At 48.3% G+C, this 27,345-nt stretch overlaps 1 protein-coding gene across 1 annotated transcript in view; it reads right to left on the reverse strand.

Moving 5' to 3' along the window:
- The window catches only part of TRMT6 (tRNA methyltransferase 6 non-catalytic subunit), a 652,973-nt gene that overhangs the window by 168,448 nt on the left and 457,180 nt on the right, over positions 1-27,345 (reverse strand). The gene's annotated exons all lie outside the window — the stretch shown is intronic.

Genomic DNA, 27,345 nt, shown 5'->3' on the forward strand with positions numbered 1-27,345 from the left:
CAGTGAGAGAAGTGCATAAATAGAAGGGGCAAGTGCTCATGAGAACCCAGGAGGCAAATGCCAAGGTGGGGACGTCACTTAGTAACTACTGGAGCAGAGTTGTCCCAAGGGTGGGATGCATCTTAACCATAACATCCCTTTAACAATGTTTTTTCTGTCAATTTCATAGGTTTTTATAAGTGAAAATGTTACATCACTATACATAAATTATTCATATTTCCTCTTTCCATATAAATGAAAGAACTATAAACCTCCTTTAAGAGACTTATTTTTTTGCAACACATACTTATGTCGGTTGTTATCAGCAGCGCATGATGGGGATGGAAATCATCCTTCAATTGCATACGGCATAAGGCTCCACTATGACCCCAGCTAAACCATCCTTATTATTCACTGCACCTATCCTGCATCCTAGCTCAGTCTCCACTATACCCTAATAATGTAACCAATGGCCAGTGCTCATGGCTTGCAACCATGGCCAGCCTCCAAATCCATGGGGCAAAGGCTTCAGCCATGCCGCATTCTCCAATGAGCAAATCAGAATACTCATTTGCCCACTACCCAGGGTTTTTCTATTTACATTCTTACACTTTAGAAAAATAAAACACAAGACATATTTCGAAAAATATGCTGTTAGGTCCTTGCTAATGCTCATCGCACAAGTTTGTTGTAATTTATTCTACCAGTTCTGGCTGTAAACCGCAAGCAGAATCTTTTTTCAGAATATTTTTTCCCATTCAAACCTACCGCTTCGGCCATGCCACATGCCCTAATAAGCAATTTACATCACACATTTCTGCTTGCTGACAGCCAGGCCCATTGCCCAGACATCAATGTCATATCACTGTGTTGTGAATATTTGACAAAACCATGCTTTCCAGTTCTTCCTGACCCTCCTTATACATATTTGCTGCAATCCCATCCAGCACTTCAACCTGTACCTACGAGCACATTTTTTTTCCCCTTTCAAACCTATCCCAATTTTGAAACCCCTTACCACATAGCTGGTCCCGGGTAACCATGCCCACTTTAACCCCATTGCTGGTGCCTCGTGGTCATGGCAAGTAGCCAGATTGACAATCTCGCCACTGCCCATGGTCACAGGCTATATCTCAGTTACTAAAGGTATATCACTATTTTGTGTACCTACAATATGAGACTTTTCAAAAAATAAAACGGACACATTTGCAAAACCATGCTTTCAGGTGCTTGCCAATGCACCTTACAAGAGTTTGCTGAAAACACGCCCATGTTTTATTTTTTCACGTGTCAAAATGTACGTACATACAACAGTCCTAACCTAGCCCCCACTTCGCATAATCCATTCAGACCTTGCCCAAACATTCAAGGTTGGGTCTATAATCTTTCTGAAAACCTTTGTCCACATTCGTCCAATGGCAACAAAGTTATAAGCCATCTAAAAATGTTGACCCCCCTCTAATTTTGCCCCCTCTTGACAAAATCCCACCAAACTTTGCAAAAACATTAATATCTACATCTAAAATCTTTATGCAAACCTTTGTGCAGATTTGTCAAATGCCACCACATTTATAAGCTGTGACAATATTTTGGGACTCCCCCTCTAATTTTGTTTCCTTTTGACAAAATAGCACCGCACTTTGCAAAGCCATTCAGAATCAGGTCTACAATGTAATTCCCTAATGTCATGCAGTTTCATTGAGTGGCGCCACAGTTATAAACCATCCAAAAATAGCTTTTCACAAACCCTGTAATGCATAGGCATAGATGTCCCCGAACATCTCAGATGTGCGCAAACATCACAGGACTGCTCCTCACTGTTTGCAGACATCGGAGAAGAAAAACGCCAATTTGTGGGCTTTTTAAAGGCCATATCCCATCCTCATCACCCCTCACCTCTCCACAGATTGTTTCATTCGTTTGTCAAGTGCAATGTTCCGTTTTTCACCACAATGTTCATGAACATCGGCTGCTGCCTGCAAATCCAACATGGCGGGCGTTTCTAAAAATCTGACGCACCTCACGCTTTTCACCATCCAATCGTCTGATGTCCATGGACTTCACGCCGCCCTATGAGCCAATCGGATGCCTGTCCGTGGAGCAAACCCAGATATAACTTTTTTAACCTACTTTTTGGCAGTTTAAAAAAAAAAAAACTACTGGACGGATTTACACCAAATGTACAAAATCACGCTTTCGGGACCTAGCCACCGCTCCTGGTGCAAATTGGGTCAAACTCCATCCAGCGGTTTGGGCGGTAGGCGTGAGCACATTTTTTTTCCATTGCGTCTGTGGGAAAAAACACACATTTTGGGACCCCCCCATAACTTTGCCCTTCTTAATGAAACCTCACCAAACTTCGCAGAATATATGTGACGTGGCCATATATGTTTTTTGCAAAGTTACGTGAGGATTCATTCAGAGGAGGCAAAGTTATAAGCCGCCCCAAAAGTGCTCTTCCTATGGGTTGAGCAACTTAATCATACCCTGTAATATATATGTATATGATATATTACTCGCCATTCTGATGCTTGTATCTGCTTAGATGCACATGCTATGCATAGACCGACATCTAGTGGTAGCCGCAGAGTATTGCATTTTTTGTTTTCGAAACTCAAAAAGGGGCGTCAACAGGGCGTGCCATTAATACAATCCCTAGTGTGACATCCACTGTACCCATGAGACTTCACGCATCGAGATCCTGCAGATTGTTTTGTTTCTGACATGAGGTAGCATGAAGTGTAGCGAGAGTACAGATGTAATAAAGTAGATAAGCCAGAAAACATCTATGCACCTTCTACTCCATAGGGGAGGAAGGGTGGGTGCATGTGAATTTAAGCAGATACAAGTATCCGAAATACAATTACAGTAAGTAATGTATCCCTTCTGAGGCTTGTGGATCTGCTTAGATCACATGCTATGCATAGATTAGCAAGCAGTGCCTGGAGAAGGTGGTGGGTTGTGAGAAGGTACCAAATAGATGTTTTAGCTCCGCTTGTCACACCTGTGCATCTGCTTTAGAATGTGTCTCAATGCAGTTGTGCTGAGTAAAATGTATGTATAGAGCTCCATGTAGCTGCTTTGCAAATGGTGTCCAGTGGGACGTTTGCAATAAAGGCCAAACTAGCTTCTGGACCCCTGGCAGAGTGAGCTCTTGGTGTGAAAGGCACATTTTTGTTTCATAGAGAGTAGCAGCACTGTATGCATTTCAATATCCACCTGGAGATGGCGTTTTTTTGAAACGTGATCACCTTCCCTAGCAGGTGCAATGGAGACAAACAGTTGGTCTGTTTATCGTAGCAGTTTTGTTTTGTTTCCATAGTAAGAACCACGATCCTTACATCTAGTGTATGGAGCTTTTTCTCAGCTGAGCTTGAAGGGTTTTTGAAAGTAAGCGGGTAGTTCAATGGACTGGTTGACATGGAAATTAGATATGAACTTAGGTGAAAACCTATTGTGTGTTTGTAGTACCAACTTGTCTTTGTGGATAACAAAGAAAGGGTCTTGCACCGACAAAGCTTGTAGTTCGCCGACTCCTCTTATGGAGGTGATGGCCACCAGAAAAGCCGTTTTATATGTTTGGTGTTTAAGGCTGGATTTGGCATAGGCTGTAAGTGGGGGCCTAGGAACTTTGCTAGTACCACATGTAGATCCCACCCTGGAGGTGGGTTTGAAATGGGGGATAAAGCCGCTTTACTCCTTCCATGAATTCCTTAATGACAGGGACTTTGCACCAGGACACCATGCTTTGAGAAGTGATGTACGTGGAAAGAGCCGATGGGTGAATCTTGATGGAGTTGAATACTAGACCGGAGTCTATTAAGTGGAGCATGTAATGAAGATTGTGTGATGGAGTACATTTGATCAGGTTTACATTTTTTGATTGCCACCATATTATAAATCTTTTCCATTTGTTAAAATAACAGTGTCTGGTTTTTGGTTTGTGTGCCTCTGTTAACATCGGACGTCCACGTGGATTAGTATACCCACTTCCCCAAGCACCCGTCAGAGAAGAGTTTGGCCACGCGCTGACCAGTTATTGGGGCCACAGGTGTCAGGAACAGAAAACACCGGGTCCCGGATGGCTGCAAGGAAAACACAGGGTTAGGTATGCAAGGTACAAGGACGAAGACTGTGTATTATAGAGAGACAAAAAGGCACCTCCGAGTGGGGTTGACCGGTACCATTCTAAACCTAACTGTTCCCCCTGAAGATGTTAGGATGTGGAAAAGAGGAGTTGCGAGATACCTCTATGAAATCAGGGTCCACCATGACGTTGAAGATACAGCGTGGTACTTTGTCAAGAATTAACAAAGTACTAGGTTCACTTGAGTGAAAAAAAAAAAAAAAATGCCAAGGCAAAGGACAGAGAAAAGCAATCTGGGTGAGCAAGTTCCAAAATTCACAGCAGTTCAGGTAAGCAGTCCAATTTAGTCACCAAATCCAATGAGGGCAAATCCAAAGAATAATCCAGAGCCAGAAAACGAAGTCCAAGTCCATAGATCAAGAGAACGTAGTTCAGAACACAGGAGTCGCCAATCGCCATATGCACAGCTGAGAAGCACCAAACAAATTAATCAGGCTCCTTTTATTCAATGGTTTCCTGGTCACGTGATCGCCCTTCCCTAAGGCCCCGAGTCACGTGACCAGTATGCAAGTAGTGGGTATCATGTGAGGGGTCATGTGAGCGGCCAGAAAATGGGCAGGACCTCACTGGGATCATAACTGCCACGGTCACCTCCAATGCAATCGAGGCCAAAAGCGCCAAGAGCGCCACAACAAGCGGGAAGCAGCAGGTCGTCAGGCAGGGCTGGAGGCAGAAGGTAAGTGCGGTCCACGTGCAGGCGCAGGTACAGATGACATATGCAACCTGCGCTGCCGCGGAACTGGCCTCCCCCGTGCTCGGCTGCCCCGTCGGCACATTAGGGATTCGATGCACGACAGCCTCCTTGAGGATTTCCATACACCATTAGGTCGTTTTAAATGGCCAACTTCAGGAGCCAAGCTGCAGAGTTCATGGATTGAGGATGTGGGTGCAATGTTGTCCCCCAGTGCTGGGTGAGCATGTTGAAGGGGCATGGGAGTTTGATTGGATCGCACATAGCCAGTTTGCGCAGATGCGGAAACCAAGGTTGTCTCGCCCACATAGGAGCAACCAGGATTAGCGTCATTTGTTCTTGGTGCAGCTTGTTCACTATTCTGCTCATTTGCAGTGTTGGGGGGGGGGGAAGCATAGGCAAACTTCCCTGGCCAGCTCATCCACAGGGCGTTCCCCTTGTACCCAAGTTGTGGACACCTGGGCTTGTATGTTTTGGCTTGTGGCAAACAAGTCTAAAGAAGGATAGCCCCAGAGGGAAATATAATAATCTGAGATTTTTCTGCTGAGCTGCCACTCATGCTCTTCGGGTAGAGGATCTCTGCTTAATTAGTCTGGCAGAGAATTGAGTTCCCCTGGAACATGTTGCGACACTAGAAACATGTTCCGCTTGAGTGCCCACTTCCACATTTTTTTGTGCTAGCCTAGACAGACTTGGAGAGTGTGTGCCTCCCTGCTTGTTTATGTAAAACATGGCAGTGGTGCTGGCTGAAAGGATTTGTACTGTTTGGGCTAACAGATGGACTTGATAAGCTTGTAGGGCTTTGAGCACTGCTAATAGCTCTAAGAGGTTTATGTGATTTTGGGCTGCGATATGGGTCCACAGGCCATGCGCTGTGTGGTGAACATAATGGGCCCCCACCTGGAGAGAGATGCGTCTGTTGTGAAAAGGTTTTCCTTTAAACAGATATTCCTTTGTCCACCAGCGTGGCGCTTGAACTAGCGTTAGCGAAACAACCCCACTGACCGCTTGCCTAGGTGACAGGAATTTTCTGTGCGCTGGGAACATTGAAATATGAAGGTATGCATCTTTAATGTCTAAGGTTGCCATGTAGTCCCCCCGTTTTGGCAGCGTTGTCATGCAGAATTTTTGTGGCTTGACATAGGTGTTTGCAGGGCGCAGGTCCAAGACAGGGCGCATTGTTAGGTCTTTTTTTGGCACAAGGAAGTACATTGAATAAATACCCTTGTTTACCTGGTTTGCCGGGACGATTTCTATGGCATCCTTTAGTAGCAGTGCTTTGACTTCTTCTAACAGGATACGTTGTTCTTCCTCTGTAGTTTGTCTTTGCGGATGGTTGGCTGGTGTTTGTATTCTATATATGCAATAGCCCCCTGACACGGAGGAAAGTACCCACTTGTCCGGCGTGATTCCCTACCATGTGTGGGTAAAGTGAAAAATACGGCCTTCTACTGGAGGGGCATAGGAGGGAACCTAAAGCGGTTGGTCATTGCTTAGGAGAGGTGGAGCCCCCTCTTGAGGAGAAGGATCTGCCCCTACCTACTGTGAAGAATGCCAGGACGAACTCTGCCCACCCAGGTTGTAATTGAAGGACCGCTGGGAGTTCTGTCCTCTAAACCGGCGTGTATTTGACCCTCCTCTCTGCACAAAGGGTTTGTTAGTGAGTTGTCCCAGGGATTTGAGGGTGTTGTATTTCTCCTTTGCACTTTTTAGTGCCTCCTTGACCGCGTTACAGAATAGTGCATTGGGCTCGATGGGCATGTTTAAAAGGGTTGATTAAGCCATGCATGGAACTTGATGAGTGTACCTTCTTCCACATGTTCGTGGCTGGATTCTCCTCGACGTGACAGCGCTGGAATCCAACCTCCAGATTCCTTGGTCTGGTGACGAAAGGCAGGACAATGGATGGAATGTCTCAGCAGCAGTCTCCACGGAGGACCACTGGCACGGATTTCAGCAACTTATCTGGTCACTCTGCGGTTTTGGCAGCTTTTCTGCAGCACCATGAAAAGCTGCGATTCGCCCGGACAATCTTCTTCGGTTCCTGAAGTCATGCACTCTGTTGAGGGGACATGGACAGGTCAGATTGTTTCTCTGAAGGGTCAACTGGAGCTCAGCAAAGTCTTAGACGGATTCAGCATTTCCAAAATGATGCACTTCAATTGGGTCAGAGGTCTCCTGGTATTGGGGTCAGCAGCTCTGGAGAGGCACAGCACCTCGTGAGATGGCTCAGACAAAGGTTTGGACGGGATTGGCTCATTCTCATAATTGGCACCGCAAAGGAAATGTCAGTTAAACAACTGGAAGAATTAACTAAGTTGGAAGAGGCCATTAAGGAACTTGTCCCGCTAGAAGTATATACTAAGAGGTTGAATGAAATCATTAAGGAAATGAATGACTTCAAGGAATCCACTGTACGTGACCGCATTAGACGGTTGAAGACAGACATCACTGATTTCACTCACGAAAAAGCCTTCCGGTACACTCAGGAAGGTTATGTACCTGACCAACATTATGAAGGGGCACAGAAACAACAGCAGAAAAAGAATGTGAGATTTACCAACACATCATATAGCTCACACAGTTCTGATGACGATACTCTGGCCAACGACCCGATTGGAAGACAACAGAGGCAGGGCCTCAGCCGAGGCAATCCAAATAGACGCAGGTCACAGAACTCTCGACCGTTTCAAAGAGGCAGAGGACCATCCGCCATTTTATTTTAGATCAGGACCTACCAGGAGCAGCACAGCCTATTAATCAATTTGTCTTCCTATAGGCCGTCAGATGTTGAGATGACAGGCCTGGAAAAAGGGTTTGGATTTGTCCCTACTGTTGCCTACGATCGGTTCAGTTCAAGGTTGGAAATAGAGGGACTGTTCAGCAAAATACACCCGAAACAGTTTTTCTATGACAACCCGTTTGAGACTGAGGAAACGAACAGCGGTCTCCACAATCAATCTTCCTTTTGTCCTCCTGTTACGAGCCATAGCCCCGAATCCATTGTTTTTGAAAGAAGGGTGTTGGCTGATTTGGAAGAACTTGAACGTACCCACTCTTCCCATGCATTTCAGAATTGTTCTGCTGCACAGAGGAAAGCCTTAATTCGGAGTGCGGATAAAGGTGGTGCGATCGTTCTTTTGAATCGTGGCGATTATGTTAATGAATGTCTAAGACAACTTTCGGACACAACATTTTATAAACCTGTGGAACAAGACCCCACGGCAAGGTTGAGAAGCTTGATATATTATAAAGTCGAGAAGGCCAAAGATAGACGTTGGATAACTCGGAAGGAAGCCGAGTATCTAGTCGAACAGGACCTGAGTGTCCCTCTGTTCTACATTTTGCCTAAAGTCCACAAGACACTAACAAATCCTCCCAGGAGACCGATAGTGTTGGGTACCAACTCTGTGTTGGAGCCATTAGCCAAATTTGCCGACTCCTTCCTGAAAGGGTTTGTAAGCAAGATGCCCTCTTACATCCAAGATTCTATGGCAGTCATCAATTTGATTGAAAAGGTCTATTTCAATCCGTGTGAAGATATCCTAGTTACTATGGATATTGTTTCATTGTATACTAAGGTCCCCCAAACTGCAACTCTGGATGTCAGAGGAGTTGCTACTTACGAAACGCGTCTCCGGCATTACACCCAATTCATTCATTCTGTGGTGTACCATGCTTTCTCTCACTGAGAATTACTTTCAGTTTGATGGACAATTTTACCAACAGGTCCAACGGACTGCTATGGGGTCGGCTGTGGCACCTTCATTGGCAAATCTATATGTAGACTTCTTTGAGCACATGAGTGTCTACAACGAAAATAACATCTACAAGCAACATATCATGGTGTGGAGGAGGTACATCAATGACGTGCTACTGATATGGCTCAGTGATGAAATGACCCTACTGGCTTTCTTTCAATGGTTGAATGGGGTGAATCCCTTTCTCAAATTTACATTGAACTACCATAGGGAACAGATATATTTCTTAGATCTCAGGATCATTTCTAATCCCTCCACTAATCGACTTGAGCTGAAACCATTCCACAAGGCCACTGACCGGAATTCGCTTCTCAGGTACGACAGTTTCCATCCTATGGCCCTGAGAGACAATTTACCGTTTGGCCAATTTTTTAGGCTTAAGCGTAATAGTAGTAACAGAGATGTGTTTTTATCTGAGGCTTCTACACTGAGTCACAACCTGATTCAACAAGGCTACCTGAAAAAGATTGTGAGAAGATCTCTGAAGAGGGAATCTAATAACCACCGGGAAGCCCTTTTAGAATACAGGCCTAAACCCATTCCTGGCAGGACCGACCCACTAGTGTTCGTCAGCACTTTTAACCATCTATCTAACCAGGTGGTTAAGATTGTGAGAAAACATTGGCATATTCTAGCGTGGGCTAAAATACTTGTTGAAGCCCCCCGATGTGCCTTCAAACACAGACGCAATGTGAAAGAACTGGTGAGCAGGAATGATATTAGCAATAAAGATGATGCACAGACTACCATCACCCGACAGTGGGGTATGCCCAAACTCAGAGGACATGCACCTTGTGGGGTGTGTGTCTGTTGTCAGTTTACTAGTTGCACCACTGAGGTCAAAATCGGGTTACCGAGACCATGGGAACAGAAAATGTTTTCCAATTGCAACTCAAGTAATGTGGTATACGCTATTTGGTGTCCATGTCCCAAATTATATATTGGGAAAACGAAACGGAAAAACAAGATCCGTATTAATGAACATATGAACTGCATTCGAACTAAGAACCTAAGGGCCCCCATGGTGGGCCACTTCATTATGAGTGACCACGGTTGTAATGATCTCAGGTGGACTGTGCTTAAAAAGGTCCCAGTGACTAATAATATTTCTGCAGATAAACAGACCCTCTCGAGGGAGGAGACGAAACTCATTTTTTTGAGCAGAAGTCACATGCTGGGTCTGAATAAATCAATTGATTGGAATACATAGTATCCAGAACCCAGCTAGATAGTGACTGATCTTTTGAGAGTGGTGATTACGGTGGTGTGTGTTTGGCACCCTCCGTGTCTATCCACATCAGAAAGTATAGAGCGATAGAGACTGATTACAGATCGTATCTTAAACATTGAGATAGCAATCTGATTGGGTTAGATGGGCTTTCAGTCTCACTTACCTGTGTGAATGGGACGCGACAATGTCCTTCGTGTCTGAGCTTTCCACGCTGAATTAAATGTTACGTGGCTATCACGTGACTGTACGCGGGATTACGTGTTCCATATATTTTTGGAACTAACGCTTCCGCGACGGCTTGTGCAATCATTGCCGCTGGTGTGGAGTGCCGTGTACGGATCACGGTGGTAAGTTGGTCCATCGGTTCCACGATCTTGAGGGCTGCCCCAGTTTTGCTTATAACAGACAGTCGGATTGAAGTGGGGAGGGCTTCGCTGAGAAACTAATCATTGCTGCATGACGCTCGTTCAACGAAATGTATGATTGTAGGTGTTAGCACGGCAAATGCCTTGTCTAGCAGGAAGGTGACCGAACATTTGGTTTGTTGCTTTATATAATGCAGAGATCTGACAACGCATTAGAGCAATTGAACAGCAGTGGCCATGACCTCCGGGCCCCCGACTGAGACGCGAACGAATTTGACGAAGTCTCAATGAACTTTCCGCCATGGATGTGGCGTGCTTACCTATAAAAGGTTAGTCACACCACTGTTCATAATACGTTTGCACTTCCATGTTCTGTAGAAAGTGTATGGGTTACTGTGACGCGTACATGTGATTTTAATGAGGACTTCCTGTCTCTTTCTTTCTTTTGTCCTGCCACGGTGTCGGTCCGCTTGGTATCTCAACCTTGACTGAAAAGGCTTTATACCGTTTGGGTATTGACAGAGGTCGCTTGATCCATCCATCTAACTGGTCAAGTGTGACTATCCTCTATAAAGAAGAGACGTGCCGTCGCAAACTAGAAGTACTGGCGGGCTGTGAGTTTTTACATGGCTTGTTTTCCCACTGGTTTTATACATTGAGGGTGGTGACTATATGAGCCTTTGGTGTCACTTAGCACCTGCCTCCCCATCACACGTGGTGTTGGGTCCATATAGGCACATTCAATCAGATAATCCGTACAGTATGGGTGTGTCCCAGACACTGCATGTGATCATTGGTTAGTTGTCACCATAGGCACGTGCATGACTATCTTTTTGACCCTTGTATAGGGTCCTTCCGTTGGTCTTGTATGTCGTGATAATCCATCAAGGTGGAATAATCTTGACCCTGGATGTCCTGATGTGTCACGCGGTGTTTGTGGTGGTGGTGTTTGTTAGGATTGAACCAATTGAGATGGTCTCCTAGTCACTGTATCACTTTGGTGTAAGTGAATCCTTTGGTGGATAAGGAGGTAGTGGGGGTATTGAATGCCCCCCCTTTTGCACTCTGCTCATTAATGGTCCGGTGGTAGCATATATCAATCGGTAGACTTTTGCACTTAGCCCGATTGAGTGTGTTTTTGTGTTCATATTTACAGGTGAGCCCTTGATGTTGTCTACATGTCTGTACCTCCACATATATTCCCTTGAGAACACCGGACCTACTTGCTCCTGAAGAATTTCTGCTGAGTGATATTAGCACAGAAAGAAACATGTTGGGTTGGGGAATCTGATGCTGTTGTTGGCAGCAGTGTTAATCACAGTATATTGCGTTATTGGTATTACATTATACATTTGTTGGTCGCTTATCTGTAAGGATCTTGCTGTTCCTATTTGTAATGAACAGATTGTATTTTAGAATGTTGTTTTATATTTGAGATGTAAATGCTTTAATTGAATGAAATAATTGTGATGATCGGTTGTCCGATTGAGTATGAATGAGGTATATCTGTTGTATGTTTTCTGGGATAATATGATAATGTTGTGTCAAATCAGATAAGTCATTTATTCTTCTGACTGGTTTAGAAGTGTACTGATATTGGCACGGTTGATGATTTTTAGAAGAATTAGATCGTTTTATTGTGATGTTTTTTCTATACATGAATAAAAATGTTGAATATTTCAATGTGTCCAGCTAAGTGAATTGAATGCTTTCACCTCACTAGTTTGTTACATATGGACACCTTATCTCCTCATGGTGTGTTGCTATGAGATAATGGTTATACAGATGTGTGTACCTTGTTAGAGCTCACCACACAGAATCACTTGTAATATGATCTTTTATGTTGAAACAAATATAACGGTTCTGTCCAGGTCAGATCATAGAGTAGAGATAAGCCTGGTATCCCCCGTCACTCCCGTTTGTTGCTCAGACTAAAGTTAGTCTTGGAACTGGTTGTCCCCACCAGTCAAAAGGACAGAGGAGTCCTTTTCAGAGTTCCACTGTCACACAGACAATGAGGTCAGAACTGCAGTTGTTGCTTCACGTTGTTGCAAAGGGTCTGCAGGCGTCTCCGATAGTCGTCTTTGGTTACTTCAGTTTCCATTGGTCGACTTACCTTTCACCTCAGGAACCTCACCTTTTATTCAGTTTCAGCACACACTCCTCTGCAATCTCTCATAGCAGTTTACAGAAAGGGGCGGGTGGCTGTCCAATTGGGACAGCCAGACCCCTAGTGGGAGCTGGCTCCATTCAGGTACTCAGGCAGACAAAGAACAGGGGAGTGAATAGCTCCTCCCCCTTTTCCTGCCTGCCCAGACAAAATGGAGCCTAGGCGGGGACACTGAAGGGTTCCTGCCAAAGGCAAAACACACACAGACCTCCCCCTCCCAGAGTGGTAGAAGAAGGGCTAACAAAAAACAACCATGCTAGAAATGGCAAAAAAAAAAACAAAGGAGCAGCCAAGTTAGTACTTAGGTGACCCTATTGTGCACAACCGTGGCTATGGACATAGCCTGCGGTAGAAAATCACACAATAGTTTTTAGAACACATCCACTGCCACCAGTCATAACTAGAAGGTTGTCTATGTCCCCTTGGCGCTTCAGATAAGGTGGTGTGTGCCAATCTCTCAGAATATAAAGTTTTAGGAGAAATGTAAAGTATCTCGCTATCCTTAAGAACAGTAGAAAGTAAGGATAAAGTAAGAATCTCAAAGGAGAACCCAGAGGGATCCCAGCAACACTGCCCATAAAGAGCTGTGAGCTGCAAAAGTAAAATATAGATGCCTTAAAGAGATATGGAGGAAAGTAGACTCCATAGGACAGGTAAAACACAGACCATGGTTCCAAAAGACAGAGGCCATAAGAATGAATGAGTGGAAAAGGGCTCAGCTCATTCAGGATATAAGGACAAAGGTCCAGAAGTCCAGCAAAATGTGCTGTGGGTCTCACTAGGAGGGGGGATGAAGCATACACATTATCAATATCCCTTACAGTGAGATGGAGAGCTGGAAAGCCATAAGGAGGAGCCTGGGGATAAGGCAGGAACAAGTTACTTACCTGTAACTATTGTTCTCCAGCATGGGTCTAGCATGGATTCACATGCTCATGAATATGCCCCGTCAGGCCCGGAATTCTCTGTAAAACAAAAACCAGTTTCACTTTGACTTACAAACTGTATTTCTCCTTTAAACCAATCACTGTCCTCTGGGTCAAACTGCCTCCATCCAATGACAGTCCTCTCCCTGATCCCCTCCTCTGGCAGCCATCTTCAGATTTGGTAAGCACATAAAGTGGCAGTATGACCAAGAAGAGCCGCAGAGGGGTCGGAGGGAGGGTTTGCATGTGAATCCATGCCAGACCCATGCTGGAGAACAATAGTTACAGGTAAGTAACTTCCTTCTCCAGCATGGGGTCTGGCATGGATTCACATGCTCATGAATAACGAATACATAGCAGTACAACATTAAACAACCACAGGAGGTGGCAAGGCTCAACAGACGCTATTGACTTACCTCTGGAACAAACTCACCTCAAGTGAATAGGTTGCGTAGCGCTGCTTGGCCGACTCTGGACTCCTCCCTGGAATCCCTGTCAACGCAGAAGAACTTTGTGAAGGTGTGCGTGGACCTCCACGTAGCAGCCATGCAGATGTCCAGCAGGGGCACACCAGACCAGAATGCCGTTGTCGCAGCGATTGCTCTGGTGGAGTGGGATCTCGGACAGCTGGGCAGCGGTCAGTTCGCCAACCGATGACAGTGTGTGATACACCAGAGAGCCACCTTGCGATGGAAGCCTTGGACAACGTTTTACGCCGGTTCACACAACCAAATTCACATACAGTTGATAAGTGTTCCGAAATGCTTTGTGCGAGTCAGGTAGAACTTCAGGGCACAAGCAATATCCAGCAAGTGCAAGGCCCTTTCAGCCAGTGATGAAGGCTTTGGGAAGTCGGACATCCGCAGCACCACCCTCGATTTGTGGAAAGTCAGCTATGGCTGCTTGCAGGATAGGGCCTGGATCTCACACACTCTCCTGGCAGAGGTGATGGCCACAAGAAAAGCAGTTTTCCACAAGAGGAACTTGAGAGAGCCTGATGCATAGGCTCAAAGAAGGCCCCCGCCCATGACCTCGTCAGCACCACATTGAGCTCCCACGCCGGTGGAGGAGACTTGACCGGCGGGAAAGATTGAAAGAGTCCTTTTAAGGAATTCCTTGACAAGTTGATGAGAACAAAGTGAAGATCTTCCTGGAGACCTGGTGTAGCGGGAGATAGCCGCCAAATGTACTTTGATGTAGGCATGCGCCAGTCCAGCCTTGGCCAAGGATAACAAGTAGGGAGGAATGTGCGGGACTGTGACCCTCAGAGGGGTAATCTTCTGAGACCGGCACCATGTCACAAAACACTCCCATTTGTGACCATAGCATTTCAAGGTTGACAACGCCCTGGCCATGTCAAGTACTTCCCTACAGCCCATCGGCAAGTCATATCCTCCAAACTCTAGGGCTGCAGGAGCCAAGCCCTCGGGTTCAGTGAACCTGGGTCGTGGTGAAGGATTGCACCACCTCCTCTGGTGAGAAGATCCGGAACCACTGGCAGCTTGACCGGAGGCGACGCTGACAGGCTGAGAAGGTCCGGATACCAAATTGACGAGTTCATCCTGCATTGGCACTGTGGGAGTGCATTGATGACTCGTAGCAGGAGAGGCAATGGAGGAAACGCGTACAGGAACAGGCCTTCCCACAGGAAGGAGAATGCATCCCCCAGGCTCCTCGGTTGGTGGAATCTGCTAGCTAACTTCTGGCATTTGGAGTTCGCCGCTGTCTCAAACAGATTTATCTGTGGCCTGCCCCACTTGACGAAGATGCGGTCCACCTGGTCCTGCCGAAGATCCCACTCATGACAGGAGTGCAATTCCATGCTGAGGGTGTCTGCGATGGTGTGCTCTTGACTCCCGCCAGGTGGAGACAAACAAGGAACATCCCCTGTCGGCCCAGTGCCACAAGTTCTGCCCCCCTGCTTCCTGATTTAGAACATCGTGGGGGGGTTGTCAGTGAAGATCCTCACCGCCTTGCCCTTCAGAGATGAAGGAACAACTTGAGGGCCCAGAACACTGTCTGTAGCCCCAGGATATTTATAATGGAGAGCCTTCTCCTCCGGCACCCACAGGCCTCTGGCGTGCAGACGTCCAGTGTGGGCTCCCCAGCCCTCCAGGGAAGGGTCTGTGGTGATCATTTCCTAGTAGGGGGGGGGGGGGGTTCTGAAACCCTGTGCCTCGGGTGATGTTAGATCGAACGCCCCAACACTGTATCGCCCGATGGAACTCATCATCGAGCGTGATCTTGTCTGAAAATCTTCCGGACACGTGTATCCAGCGAGCATCCACTCTTAAAGAGGTCACATCTGTAACCTGCAGAGCTGGATAAGGTAGATGAGACTACGACATGCAGAGCAGCGACTTGATGGTTCGCACTGTGGCGGTCTTCATTGACAACAGGCGCTGCAATGTCCCCTAAATAGCCGCTACTCTCTCCTCCGAGGGCGATGCTAAGCAGGAGACAGCGTTCAATCTGGCTCCTAGGAACAGCGTGTTCTGAGATGGCATTAACAGGACTTTGGATAATTGATGGAGAATCCCAGATCTGTCAGTAGCTGGACGGTCGTCACAGTGCCTCCTCCAAAAGCTGAGGGATGTGCTGCTCCTGCTAGGCCACCGGAGGGATCTGCGGACACCTGTGCAGAAGCGCCAGACTATGTCCTTGGGAGGGAGCGTCCAGCACCCATCTGTCAGTGGTGATCTTTTCCCACTCGCTGACGAATCCAGTCAGCCGGCCTCCCACCGGGGTGCATGGGCAGGGGCACGACATCCTGGCCGGTTCCGGCCTGCTTTGCAGCCGGCGCTGGCGCTGACCTCCTCCATCGTAGGCCTGGGAACAACCTCTGTAGGCTTCCTGAGTCGTGGATCTTGAAGGTTGGCGGTACGTGGAGAAAACGTTTGACAACCTGCCAGACTTTCCTCTGGAGGAGCGAAAGGAAGAGCAGTGCTGTTGAAGCGTGCCTAGGACACGGGCCATCTCTGTATCACCTTGATGGCCTGCAGGGACTCGTCGACGACTTTGCCAAAAAGGTTCTCTCTTTCGAAAGGCATGTCCAGCACCCTCGCCTGGACCTCCTGGCAGAAATTTGTGTCCCTCAACCAGCCCTGACGTTTCACCCATCTGCCGGAACCCAGTGTCGGCAATGTCCAACGCCACTGTGATGGACTGATCTGATGCTACCTCTTCCTTCTGGAAGAGGGTGATCGACTCCATCCTCTTGTCGGGGAGGAACTCCAGAATCGGGCCCAGCTTGTACCACAGCTCTCGGTCGTACCTGGCTAGGATCACCAGTGCGTTGGCAGCCTTGATGGTGGATGCCATGGTGTAAATGACCTTACTTGCCATGGCGTCCATCTTCTTCCCCTCACTGTCGGGAGGTACTGCAGACGACGACTGGTTTGCCGACAGTTTCCTCACGGCCGCTGAAACCACCAAATCTGTCGATGTTGCGGATTCCGGCACACAGTACTTTTCCAGCCGATCCGTTTGGCCAGAGGTGTGCAAGGGTTCCTCACACACATCGCCCAGACGGGGCACCGCCATGATGGTCTTCCTCTTGATATGATATGATATGGTATTTGTAACACGCCTATACACAAGTGTTTCAAGGCGCGACGAGGCAGGGAGGGAGGGAAACAAGGGGAAGACAGACAAACGATCCTACTAGGCCAGGTGTCATTCAGATCGCGCAAGTGCAGTGGTAAGGGGAAAAGGAGAAAGTGCAGGGGGAGGAGGTGGGGGGGAAGTGCAATACAAGGTAAGTAGCGTAATAAAATAAAATAAAATAATAAATAATAAATAAAAGGGCCAGCTGGTGGCAAGTGCGAGGTAAGTGCAGAGCAAGTGCTGGGAAGGGGGGCTGTAGGGATACAGTGACAGTCCCACAGTGCAGGGGGAGCCAGGGAGGCAGTGCAAGAGGAGAGTGGCTGGGCCCTGGACCGAGGTCGCTGAGAGTGGCCCAGATGCAGGTTTAGTGCAGAATTCAGTGGGGAGTTAAGCAGGTTTAGCATGGGAGAGAGAAGGCAGAAGCGAAGAGGAAGGTTTTGAGGTACTTCCGGAACCGGAGATGGTTCTCCTCAAGTTTCAGGGAGGCAGGAAGGCTGTTCCAGAGGGAGGCCCCTGCTGCGGAGAGAGATCTACCCCCAGCTCGTTGCTTCGAGAAGCGGCTGACCATGAGGGAGTTGGAGACGGATGAGCGAAGGGCTCGTGAAGGAAGATATTTAGGAAGAGAGAGTTGAAGGTATTTAGGCCCCAGGCCCCAGAAGGCCTTGTGGACAATGCAGAGGGTTTTGAACTTAATCCTCGCAGCCACTGGGAGCCAGTGAAGAGATTTCAGTCCTGGAGAGATACGGTCCCTGGGCTTGAGGCCAAGGACAAGTCTCGCAGTTCTGTTCTGGATAAGTTGCAGAGGGCGGAGAGTGGAGGCCGGCAGATTAAGATAGAGGCTGTTACAGTAGTCCAGCCTTGAGAGAACCAGGGCTCGGGAGACAGTGAGCTTCTGGGGGAAGGAGAGGAAGAATACCTGAGGAGGTGCAGCTGGTAGTGTGACTTCAGTGACTCTTGGTCTCGCACCTCTGGTGCAGGAAACCCTCCTTCTTGGTTTCCTCTGGCACAAGCTGGAAAAGCTTTGGCGACCATGTAATGTAACGACCCCACCTCATTCGTTGGGGACACCCTCAGCTGTGGGGACCCACCGCCCGCTGTGATATCATCGTAGTCGTCAGTCGTCGCCATGGCCGTATCTGTCCCCGGATCCATCACGGATGAGCGCCCGCCGCGGCGCAAGTGGTGCTGAAACAGGGGTGTCGGATGATACTTCCTCTTCATTGCCGGAGGTTGATCGAGGCCTGGGGGGGGGCCATAGGAACCGGGCTCTGTGGCATCCTCTTCTGGATTTCCGACACCAAAGTGTGGAGTGTCGACAGAATGTCCAGAGATACATCCCTCGGAAAAGCTGGTGTGATCAGAACACTTGTCGCCGGTGTTGCAGTCGTCATCCGCCTCCATGTCCTCGTGGACCGTGTGTAAGGACTCCAGGTCCTCGTCTGTGGGCAAAACTTCCATGGCCTGGGGCTGGTCTGGGACCTCCTCGCCCCTCCCCCTTTTTTCCACCCTGAGGCATCAGTGCCAGGCTCCGAGATGGCATCCTCTTCTCCGGCGTGCCCGCAGACTTTAGCAAAGTCACTGCAGCAGTTTCTCGCCTCGGAGGGAGGGACACCTTCGGCGCTGTGGGCGTTACCTTTAGGGGGTCAGCCCCCTTTGCCTTTGTGAGAGCAGCTGCCACCAGCTCCATCGTCGACCAAGACTTCTCCTGAGCCACTCGGGCAGTTCAGCCCTCTTCTCCTCCCTCCCTGGCTTCTTGGGTTTTTCCTGCAGCTTAGTCGGGTTGGACGATTTCCTCTTCGAGGGGGAGCTCAATCGCTGGCTGGCGATAGAGGTGGGTGTGGATGTCGATGGCGCCCTACCCATCGCGGCGTTGCGCTTGCACGGCGACACCGATGGAACTGGACTTGCGGTGCTTGGTCCGCTCCTCGGACCACCGGTCCTGAATGAGGCATGACCCGGCTCAGAGCCCGAGGAAGAGGCCTTGGCTTCAGCCATGCCGCCAGTCTACTGTGACGATCCTTCATTATTTTCTTGGAGAGGCCGAGCCAGATCTTGCACTCTCCTTCCTTGTGGTCCGGATGAAGACAGAGCCATTGAAGGTGTTTATCCTCCACAAACACGTTCCGTAGCCCGCACTTGGTGCAGGCCCTCAAGAGGGATCTTCCTTCCTGCTCCTCTGTCATGATCAGAGGGCACCAAGTAGGCGCAATGGCCTTCTGGAAACTTTGAAGATACTTCGACAATCTTCGCCCTTGAGGGATGTTGAAATTCACCAACAACAGATCCCCGCTGTCGACAGTTGGAGAAAGAGCACACAGGCTTTTTTAAAGAACAAAAACAGAGCTCTCCACTGCTGCCTGCCCTGACCCTCCATTGCGGGCCCAAGCCCTTCAGGCTAAAAGACTCCAGGGGAACACCCGGAAGCCCTGTATAATTGAGGCCTGGGCTGAGAACTTGGGGTCAGGGGACCCCCTGGTTAGGACCCTCCCATCAGAGGGACACGTCGCAACAAAATCTCGCCCACTCCAGTTGGTACGGTAGGCGACGGTCCACACCCATTGGGACCCCTTGCTGTACAACTCAAAGGCTTAAGTGATCGGACGGCTCCTGCGGGGGCCCCCTCTAGGATTCACCTCCCATACGCTTCCTGGTGCGCCCCGGCCCACATCCCCACCCAGCGATACCGTCCTTCCCAGGGCAGTGGGACAAGCCCCTTGTCCCCCCCCATCTTCATTGAAGGCGCCCAGACCTCCCACCCCAATTGGCCTAACCAAAAGGATGCAACTGACTGTAACAGACGGACCTTGCCTCGAACCCATGGAGCTTACCTCTCTAGAAAAACACAGAGACCGTTGCTTACGAGTTCTTCTCTACGATCTCAGAACCCCCCTGGGGAATTTCAGCGCCTTCTGGTACATCTGCCCCGCCTAGCCGCTATGTCTAAACAAGCGAAGGCCAGCAAAAACCCAGATATAGCCACTATGTTCTCGACATCAGACAAGGGTAAGAGGCAGGACCCTCCCAGACTTACTCCGCAGAAATCCCAAGAAGAAAAAGGAGCCCTCGCTACCAAAAAGGACTTAGTGGCTTTTATGGCTGACATTAAGACTGAATTCCGCTCATGCTTGTCAGAACTCACCACCAAAGTTGAACAGACTGACCAAAGGGTGACCGAGGTCGAGTAGAGGCTGGGAGAGATTGACGATCGCTCACAAGACCACACAGGCACTCTGGGGGGGAAGTCCAGCGCTCAATCAGAGCCCTTCAAGACAAGTGCGAGATCCTAGAGTTTAAGCAAGAGGACCTCGAAAATAGGGCCCGCCGCAACAACCTCCGAATACGGGGGATCCCAGTCTCCATACCTGATAAAAACTTGGACTACATAGGGGACTTTTTCCAGAGTTTGCTCCTACAGCTGGACAAATCTCAGCTTTTGTTGGACCGCACCCATAGACTCCGCCCACGCCGGGGGGATGGACTCGGACCCCCCAGACGTCATCACCAGGGTCCACTTCTTCACTACCAAAGAGGCCATCTCAGCTGTCAGCCGCACGGGGGACAAACTCTCCTTTCAAGGCACATCACTCCAGATCTACCAAGATCTTTCAATGCTCACTCTCCAGAAAAGAAGGGCGCTCCGGCCCCTGGCACTCTTTCTCCAAGACCAACAGGTGCGATACAGATGACTATTCCCAACGGCTCTGCAGTTCTCATACAAGGGTACGGTGCGACGAATCAGTCACCTGGAAGACGCTAGCAAAATCATGCACCCAACATCGCCCAGAGAATCCGCCCCGCCAGACCCGGAGGGAACCGGGGAACCGGAGCCAGCTCCCTCCCCAAAGCCTAGGCGGCCGTCATGGTGAAAGGCGCAGCAAAGCAACAGAAAGATAATCGAGATCGGGCATGCGCCCTATAAGCTCCCATGATACATACTCACTGACCGCCGAGCCCTGCCCCACAGGGAACCAATATCTCCAAAGTAGGGAACATGCGCCACTAAGGCGGCGGGCTACACCCACGGCTCATGCCCATTCCAAGAGACGTTCCAACTCGGAGTCCTTGGAAACCCACGGCACACAGTACTTCGATTTATTTGTTGGCCCTTTTGACCAAGGGTGCGACCGCACACACAATGTTGGCCCACCCGCTGGTTAAAGTTACAGCCTCCCGTTGGGGGCTGTCATGATTCCTGCCCCTCATGTCCCCAGCGCTCTAAGATGTCAGGCTGGAGCCAGGCCACGATCACCTACATGGCCCTCAAGGGCCTCTCCACCCCTCCAAAGACCCACTTGGAGTCAGACTTGGCGCTTGTGGCACAGGACTCACTGACTCCCATAGGATAACATTGGGGATTGGACTTGTAGTGCATTGATGGGGACAAGATGGATGCCCCCACATATTTCGGTTCCCAGAACTGCATGTGCAGTCTAGTCTTTTGGGTGTGGTTCAGCCCAGAGACACCTGGGACATCCAGAGACTATTTAAGCCATGCCCAGGCTGGGAAACAGGCTTTGTGTTTTCTGCACCTGCAGCGTGACACTCACCGTGTTCAGATCAGTCTCCCGTAGGCCTGCATCTTTCTTCTGCGCTCAGCTCCTGCAAGAACAAGAACACTGTTAGGAACAGCCTTACCTTGCAGCAATTCTGCCCATCATTCATCGCTCCTTCTGTTCTGCGGGCATCTTCGGCGGTGTCATTCCCATCCCGGCACGCTGCTTCCTAAGGAAAAGGGAAAAGAACAGAAAAAAGGCATTAGTGAGCATTCAGCAAATCTTTGCTTATTTTTAAAGACTGTACGAGCTTCAAACGCTTACCTGAATCCCAGCCGCTCTGGGGGAACTCTGTCTCCAGAACTCCTTATCCATCTGCAAGAGGGAAAAGACTCCAGGTTAGCGTGGAAACTCCTAGAGGCGCCGCATACTGTGCTTAATCACCGCATTTCTTCTTCATAACCGGTATCCACGCTGAAAACGTTGTGGCACCTAAAAGACACTGAAAAAGAACCCAGTTCAATACAAATACGAAAGGTTGCATTGCGCTCTCACTCACCTTCAGCGCTACTCATCTCAGCAGCACGTCGCCATCCCTGGACGCCGGCCATCATCTAAGGAAGGAAAGGAACGAAGTTAGAGAACTGTTCAAAAGACTCATTATACTTACCTGTCGGACTCTTGCCAGTGAAGTAACTAGGCAGCAACGAGCCTGCATCAATGAACGCGCCCCTGCGCTGAAAGCAGGAAGGAGAGCACACGTTCCAAGAAAACAAGGTGAGCTGTGGATCAAAGGGAAGGGTTGGACCCCGGGGAAGAAGGGGTTCAAGCACACAGACAATAGGGAGTTAAACTCTACCAATCCTGTGTTTCAGGCCCAGTCTCCAGTCGAGTAGACTGTCTGGGGGTCAACACGTATCTGCTATTGTCTTTGGTTTATTCTTGTCAACCTGCCTTGATTTAAAATAAACACATTTAAATAAAAATGTTTTTCGTCGAATAATGAAAAAACTTAGAAGTAGCTGACGGAGCAAAACTCGAGGACTCCCAAAACTGAAGCGTGCAGTAAAAATCTGAAGATGTCTGCCAGAGGAAGGGTTTAGGGATAGGATTGTCATTGGACGAGGACAGTATGACCCAGACGACAGTGATTGGTTTAAAGGAGAAATACAGTTTGTAAGTGAAAGTTAAACTGTTTTTACTTTTATCAAGCATTCCCGGCCTGACGACAGGGAATATATTTATGAGCATGTGAATCCATGCCAGAGCCCATGCTGGAGAAGCAGCGGTTTCTGGTGACAGATAAGGTGGTGATTGGGAAATATCCAGGAGTTTGGTGGAGAATAGAACTCATTTGTGGAATAAGATAAGATGATAAAGAGGGTGACTGAAGATGACAGGATTGGAGGAGACGATCAGGGGGGTGACTGAGAAAACCAGAAGGTAGTTGGAGATATTAAGTAGAAGGTCATTGAGAGAGATCTGAAGGTGGCTGGCGATAGCACAGAGGAGTTTAGGGAGGACAGGAAATAGCTGTTTAGAGTATATCGAAAGGAGACTGGTGGAGAGAGTTAAGGCACAGTTGAAGATTATCAGGAGGTGATAAGAAAGAAGTAGAAAGCTTGCCAGAAGCTGGCAAAGAATGTTTGGCAAGTGGGTTGGAGATGCGAAGGTGAGACTGAAGTGGTTGGAGTAAGGGGAAAATAAAGGGACATAAGGAGAAGGCACAATAAAAAACCCTGCTATATAGCCAGAGCAGAAAGGTTCTGGTGCGCTCGGTTAGCCATAGGCAGGTATTGGATGCAAGAGGACGAACAAGTACTGTGAGAAACCTGAAGGTGTCTCCCTGACTAGTCTAGTCCCCGGGGATCTATCATCCAGGTGGCCAGGACACGGCCATCGCTATTGGATCCAGTTCCTGGGGGTAGACCAGTGCAGGAGGATCATCTGGATGAGGGTTCCTCGGGGAGTGGAAGTGGGACACCGACGGGTGAGACGCGGTACCCCCTTCCCCACAACACCTTCTCCCCCCCTCCCATCATCCCTTGTAGAATATTCAGAAGCTCTACCCACCCCCCCTTTTCCAACACAAACACTTTCTTACACCACGAAAGACAACGGACTGACACCGGAGCCATTTACCCGACATGTCCCAACACAAGGGTCAGGCAGAGTCAGGCAATTGACAATCACACACACCTCATGGCCCTTTCCCTTCCCCACTGAGATGAAAGGTGGAGCACGAGAGCACACTTCGAGCAAGGAAAACCGCACGACAATGCAGCTATTCCAGGGCAGCAGTTCAAGAGGAGGAGAAAGGTGGCAAGAACGAGAGAAGTGCCCTTGCCCTTTTCGACCCAGACCCACAAAGCCTCCCTGAAAGGAATCAGAAGACTGGGAATAACAGCCATCGGGAGGTGTACCAGATGTGAACGGTGCACATAGCCCTCCTGCGCTGATAACCACACCAGGAAGAGACGATTGCTACCGTGGGACCGTCCTTGACTCCAGAGACAAGAAATGACACGCGGTTCATCTCAGCCGGTGAGTCGAAGGGAGAACTGATAACAAACCAAACTGTGTTGAGTGAAGGTTGCAACTGGCCACCTAAAATTTAATCAAAGAACAAAGCATGTATGTGTTACGGAATTGTTAAACAACCAAGGGTGAGACCAGCTGCAGAGTGGTCGGCTGCAGAGCCACGTCGGCATGCTTTCAAAAGACTCTGGCAAGTCCCCGTTTGTTAAAACTACAGATCGCAGGAGGCCCTAGGAGAGCCGACAAAAGAGGTCAAAGTGGCCATAGAAGGGTCGAGTAAAACCCCTTGTACAATCAAAAGTCTTTGACCCATAACCAGGATGAAAACTAAGGGAAGCAAATATCACATTGTGTAAAGTGAAGTGAAAGCTGTAAATGGCAAATGTGAACCCGGCTGAGGGATGCCTGAGAAACGGGATGAAGTGCGATAACCCCATGAACATTGTGTTGACAAGAGTGAACCAGCTGAGGGATGTACACAGTGAAAGATTGTTGAAAGGAACTTTGTTTTGTTATCTCAAACGCAAAAGCCATAGTGAATCCGACAGATGGAGGCTAAGATTCGAGAAGGGTCTGAGCCCGGAAGAGGGGGATCCATGGGTGAAGTATCATCACCCAACGTGGCAGAAAGGAACTTTGATTTTATTATTTTGAACACATCAGGTCCTCAGAAGCAAGAGACTTTGAGAAAAGAGCCTGAGCCACCGAAGGTCCCGAGATCGCTAAAAGGAACTGTAGCCCTGTGCTGGAGAGGCCCAGGAGTGTGCTGTGCTCAGAGGTCCCGCCTTGTCCTGTGCTAAAAACGTGGGGAAGGGAGACCCTGACTATAACAACCTGACTTATTATTTGTGAACACTTTATTTTTTCTTGTGACAACTATCCCAGACGCCATTAGGACTGCCTTATTATTTGATGGTCGTAGCTTGCTCCCATCTTAGATTTAGGTTTAGATTAGGCGTTTTTCTCACCTATTGCTACAGTTTAATAAACTCCCTTTAACTGTGATCACCTGTGTCCGTCTTTACTGTTGCCACCATGAGTTCCTTACAGTACCCAGCAGGAAGCTTACGTAAAGCTCAGAGGCGAAGGAGGGGGCAAGACAGGCAACCTCTAGAGAAATAGAATTAGAGTTCACCACCATGGAATAAATCATTCTACTTGAAACATGAGCAGCAATGCCTCCTGTGGCTACACTAGCAACAGGGACCATCTAGAGTAATTTCCTTATCTTAAATTTGCCAAAATCAAACGTACATGCTCTTCTCGCTGTTAGACATCTGCCAGGGACTAAGCTAAAGCTCCAGTAAACTATGGGATCTTGCTCGCTTTGCTCTTTCTCCTATTGCAAGGCCTCTCTGGATTGCTGTCCAATTGCCCTGAAGGTCAGATCCCTCCTGCCAACTTATACTCCTGCTCACCCCCTTATGTTCCCAATAGCATGGTGGAATGGTCAGGCATTTGTCTTATTTGGGCGGCACTGTCTGACGGAAGGAGGTTTTTGTTTTTTTCTGCAGTCCTGGCCCAAGGATCAACTGACAACTCAGGACTCGAGAAATAAGGTTCAAACAGATTTATTTTACAACACAAATTAGGCCAGTAATTTGGGTGGAGTGAGTGAGAAAATAAACAAAGGGTTCTTAAATGAAACTAAAAAGGAATAATTGTAGCCTGCTGTTAGGAAGCAATTGTCTTTTAGGCAACTTTCCTTCCATATTCAATGGACACCCAAAGTTTTTGCTTTTGAACTTGTCCTGACCTTTGTAGAGAAGTAAAGCCTTAAGCTTCACTTCCTGACCATTTAAATTTGTCATGGGGAAGGGCTGGTTCCAGCGACAGTCACAGCACACATTCGACAAAAGGCGCCTCAGCATTTGCGAACAAAGGAAGCATTCCAGAACAGGACCAGTCGATGCTGGGGCGCTGAATCTTGGCTGGAAGGCTACTTGTAGGACTATTTGGAGATCACGGAAGTTCTGGGCCAAAACGCAAAACAGTGACGCTTCTAGCACAGTGGCCAAAAACAGATCTGGTCAGTCCAACGGGGGTCCAGGGACACTTCAGAAGGCTCTAGGCTGCAGGGTCGAGAGAAGGCGTTGAGACTGGTTGGTCCCACCAGTCCAAAGGCTTGAAGCACCAGATAAGGGTTTTCTGATATCAATTAGTGCCACAGCAGGGCTTCATCGGGACAGCAGCAAGAATGGTCGCCCGTGTTAGGACAGTTTTTCTAAAGTTCAACAAAGGGCTTCCTAAAACCATACATTTGAGGCAGAACATAAGCTCCACTCTTAGTATAAGGCTGTACAACCTGAGAATATGGTAGCATAGACAGAGCAGCCAGGTTTATTTTAGGAGGGAGAGAGGGCTGTAGCTTGGTACAAAGAAATTGTTGCATACATATGGTCCAAAGAAACACTGAAACACTATGTATTGTAAAAAATAAAAGGTTTATTTAAATACATTTAGGCCCAGATAAATCTTGGGGAAATAAGTACTATCACATATCATACAAGGGATACATTACTCACCGTAATCGTATTTCTGATGCTTGTATCTGCTTAGCTTTGCATGCTATGCATAGACCGACATCTAGTGGAAGCTGCAGAGTATTACAGTTGTTGTTTTCAAAACTCGAAAAGGGATGTCGACAGGGCGTGCCAGTAATACTATCCCTAGTGTGACGTCCACTGTACCCATGGTCCTTCACACGTCAAGGTCCCTTAGATTATATTGTTTCTGACATGAGGTAGCATGAAATGTAGCGTGAGAACAGGTGTATTAAAGCAGATGTGTATCAGACTCCATGTAGCTGCTTTGGAGAATCTGTGCTCTCACCCTCCCCCCCCCGCTTGTGGATGTAGACGATTCCAGTGGTGCTGTCGGTCAGTATCTGAACCAACTGATTTATCAGCTGTGCTTCGAATGCCTGAAGCGCTTTGAATACCGATAGAAGTTCCAGCAGGTTCATATGGTTCTGTGCAGTGATGTGGGTCCACAGACCATGACCATGTGAGATGATGGTGATATGCCCCCCCAACCTGAGATTGACAAGACTGTTTTAACTATCCCTTGCACCACCGGATCATGGAAGGGTTTTCCCTTCAACAGATTCTCCTTCGTCCACCAGCGAAGGACTTGTACTAATGATGGCGAAACTGCCACTAGATCGTCCCACTGACCGCTTGCCTGAGACCACTGTTTCGCCAACCACTCCTGCATCGGGCGCATGTGCAAACGTGTGTGTGTGTGGGACCAGGTAAATGCAAGATGCCATCATGCCGAGCAAATGCATAGCTTTGCGTACGCTTATCTGGTGACTGGCTTGATACTGTGGTATTTGTAGTAGCATGTTTTGTATTCTTTCCTTTGATGGAAAGACTACCCCTTCTTCCATATTTATGACAGTTCCTAGGAACTGTTTGGAACAAGGCTCGATTTGTT

This window comes from Ambystoma mexicanum, chromosome 4q (assembly GCF_040938575.1).
Source record: "Ambystoma mexicanum isolate Mex_15411 chromosome 4q, UKY_AmexF1_1, whole genome shotgun sequence".
NCBI classification, from domain to species: domain Eukaryota; kingdom Metazoa; phylum Chordata; class Amphibia; order Caudata; family Ambystomatidae; genus Ambystoma; species Ambystoma mexicanum.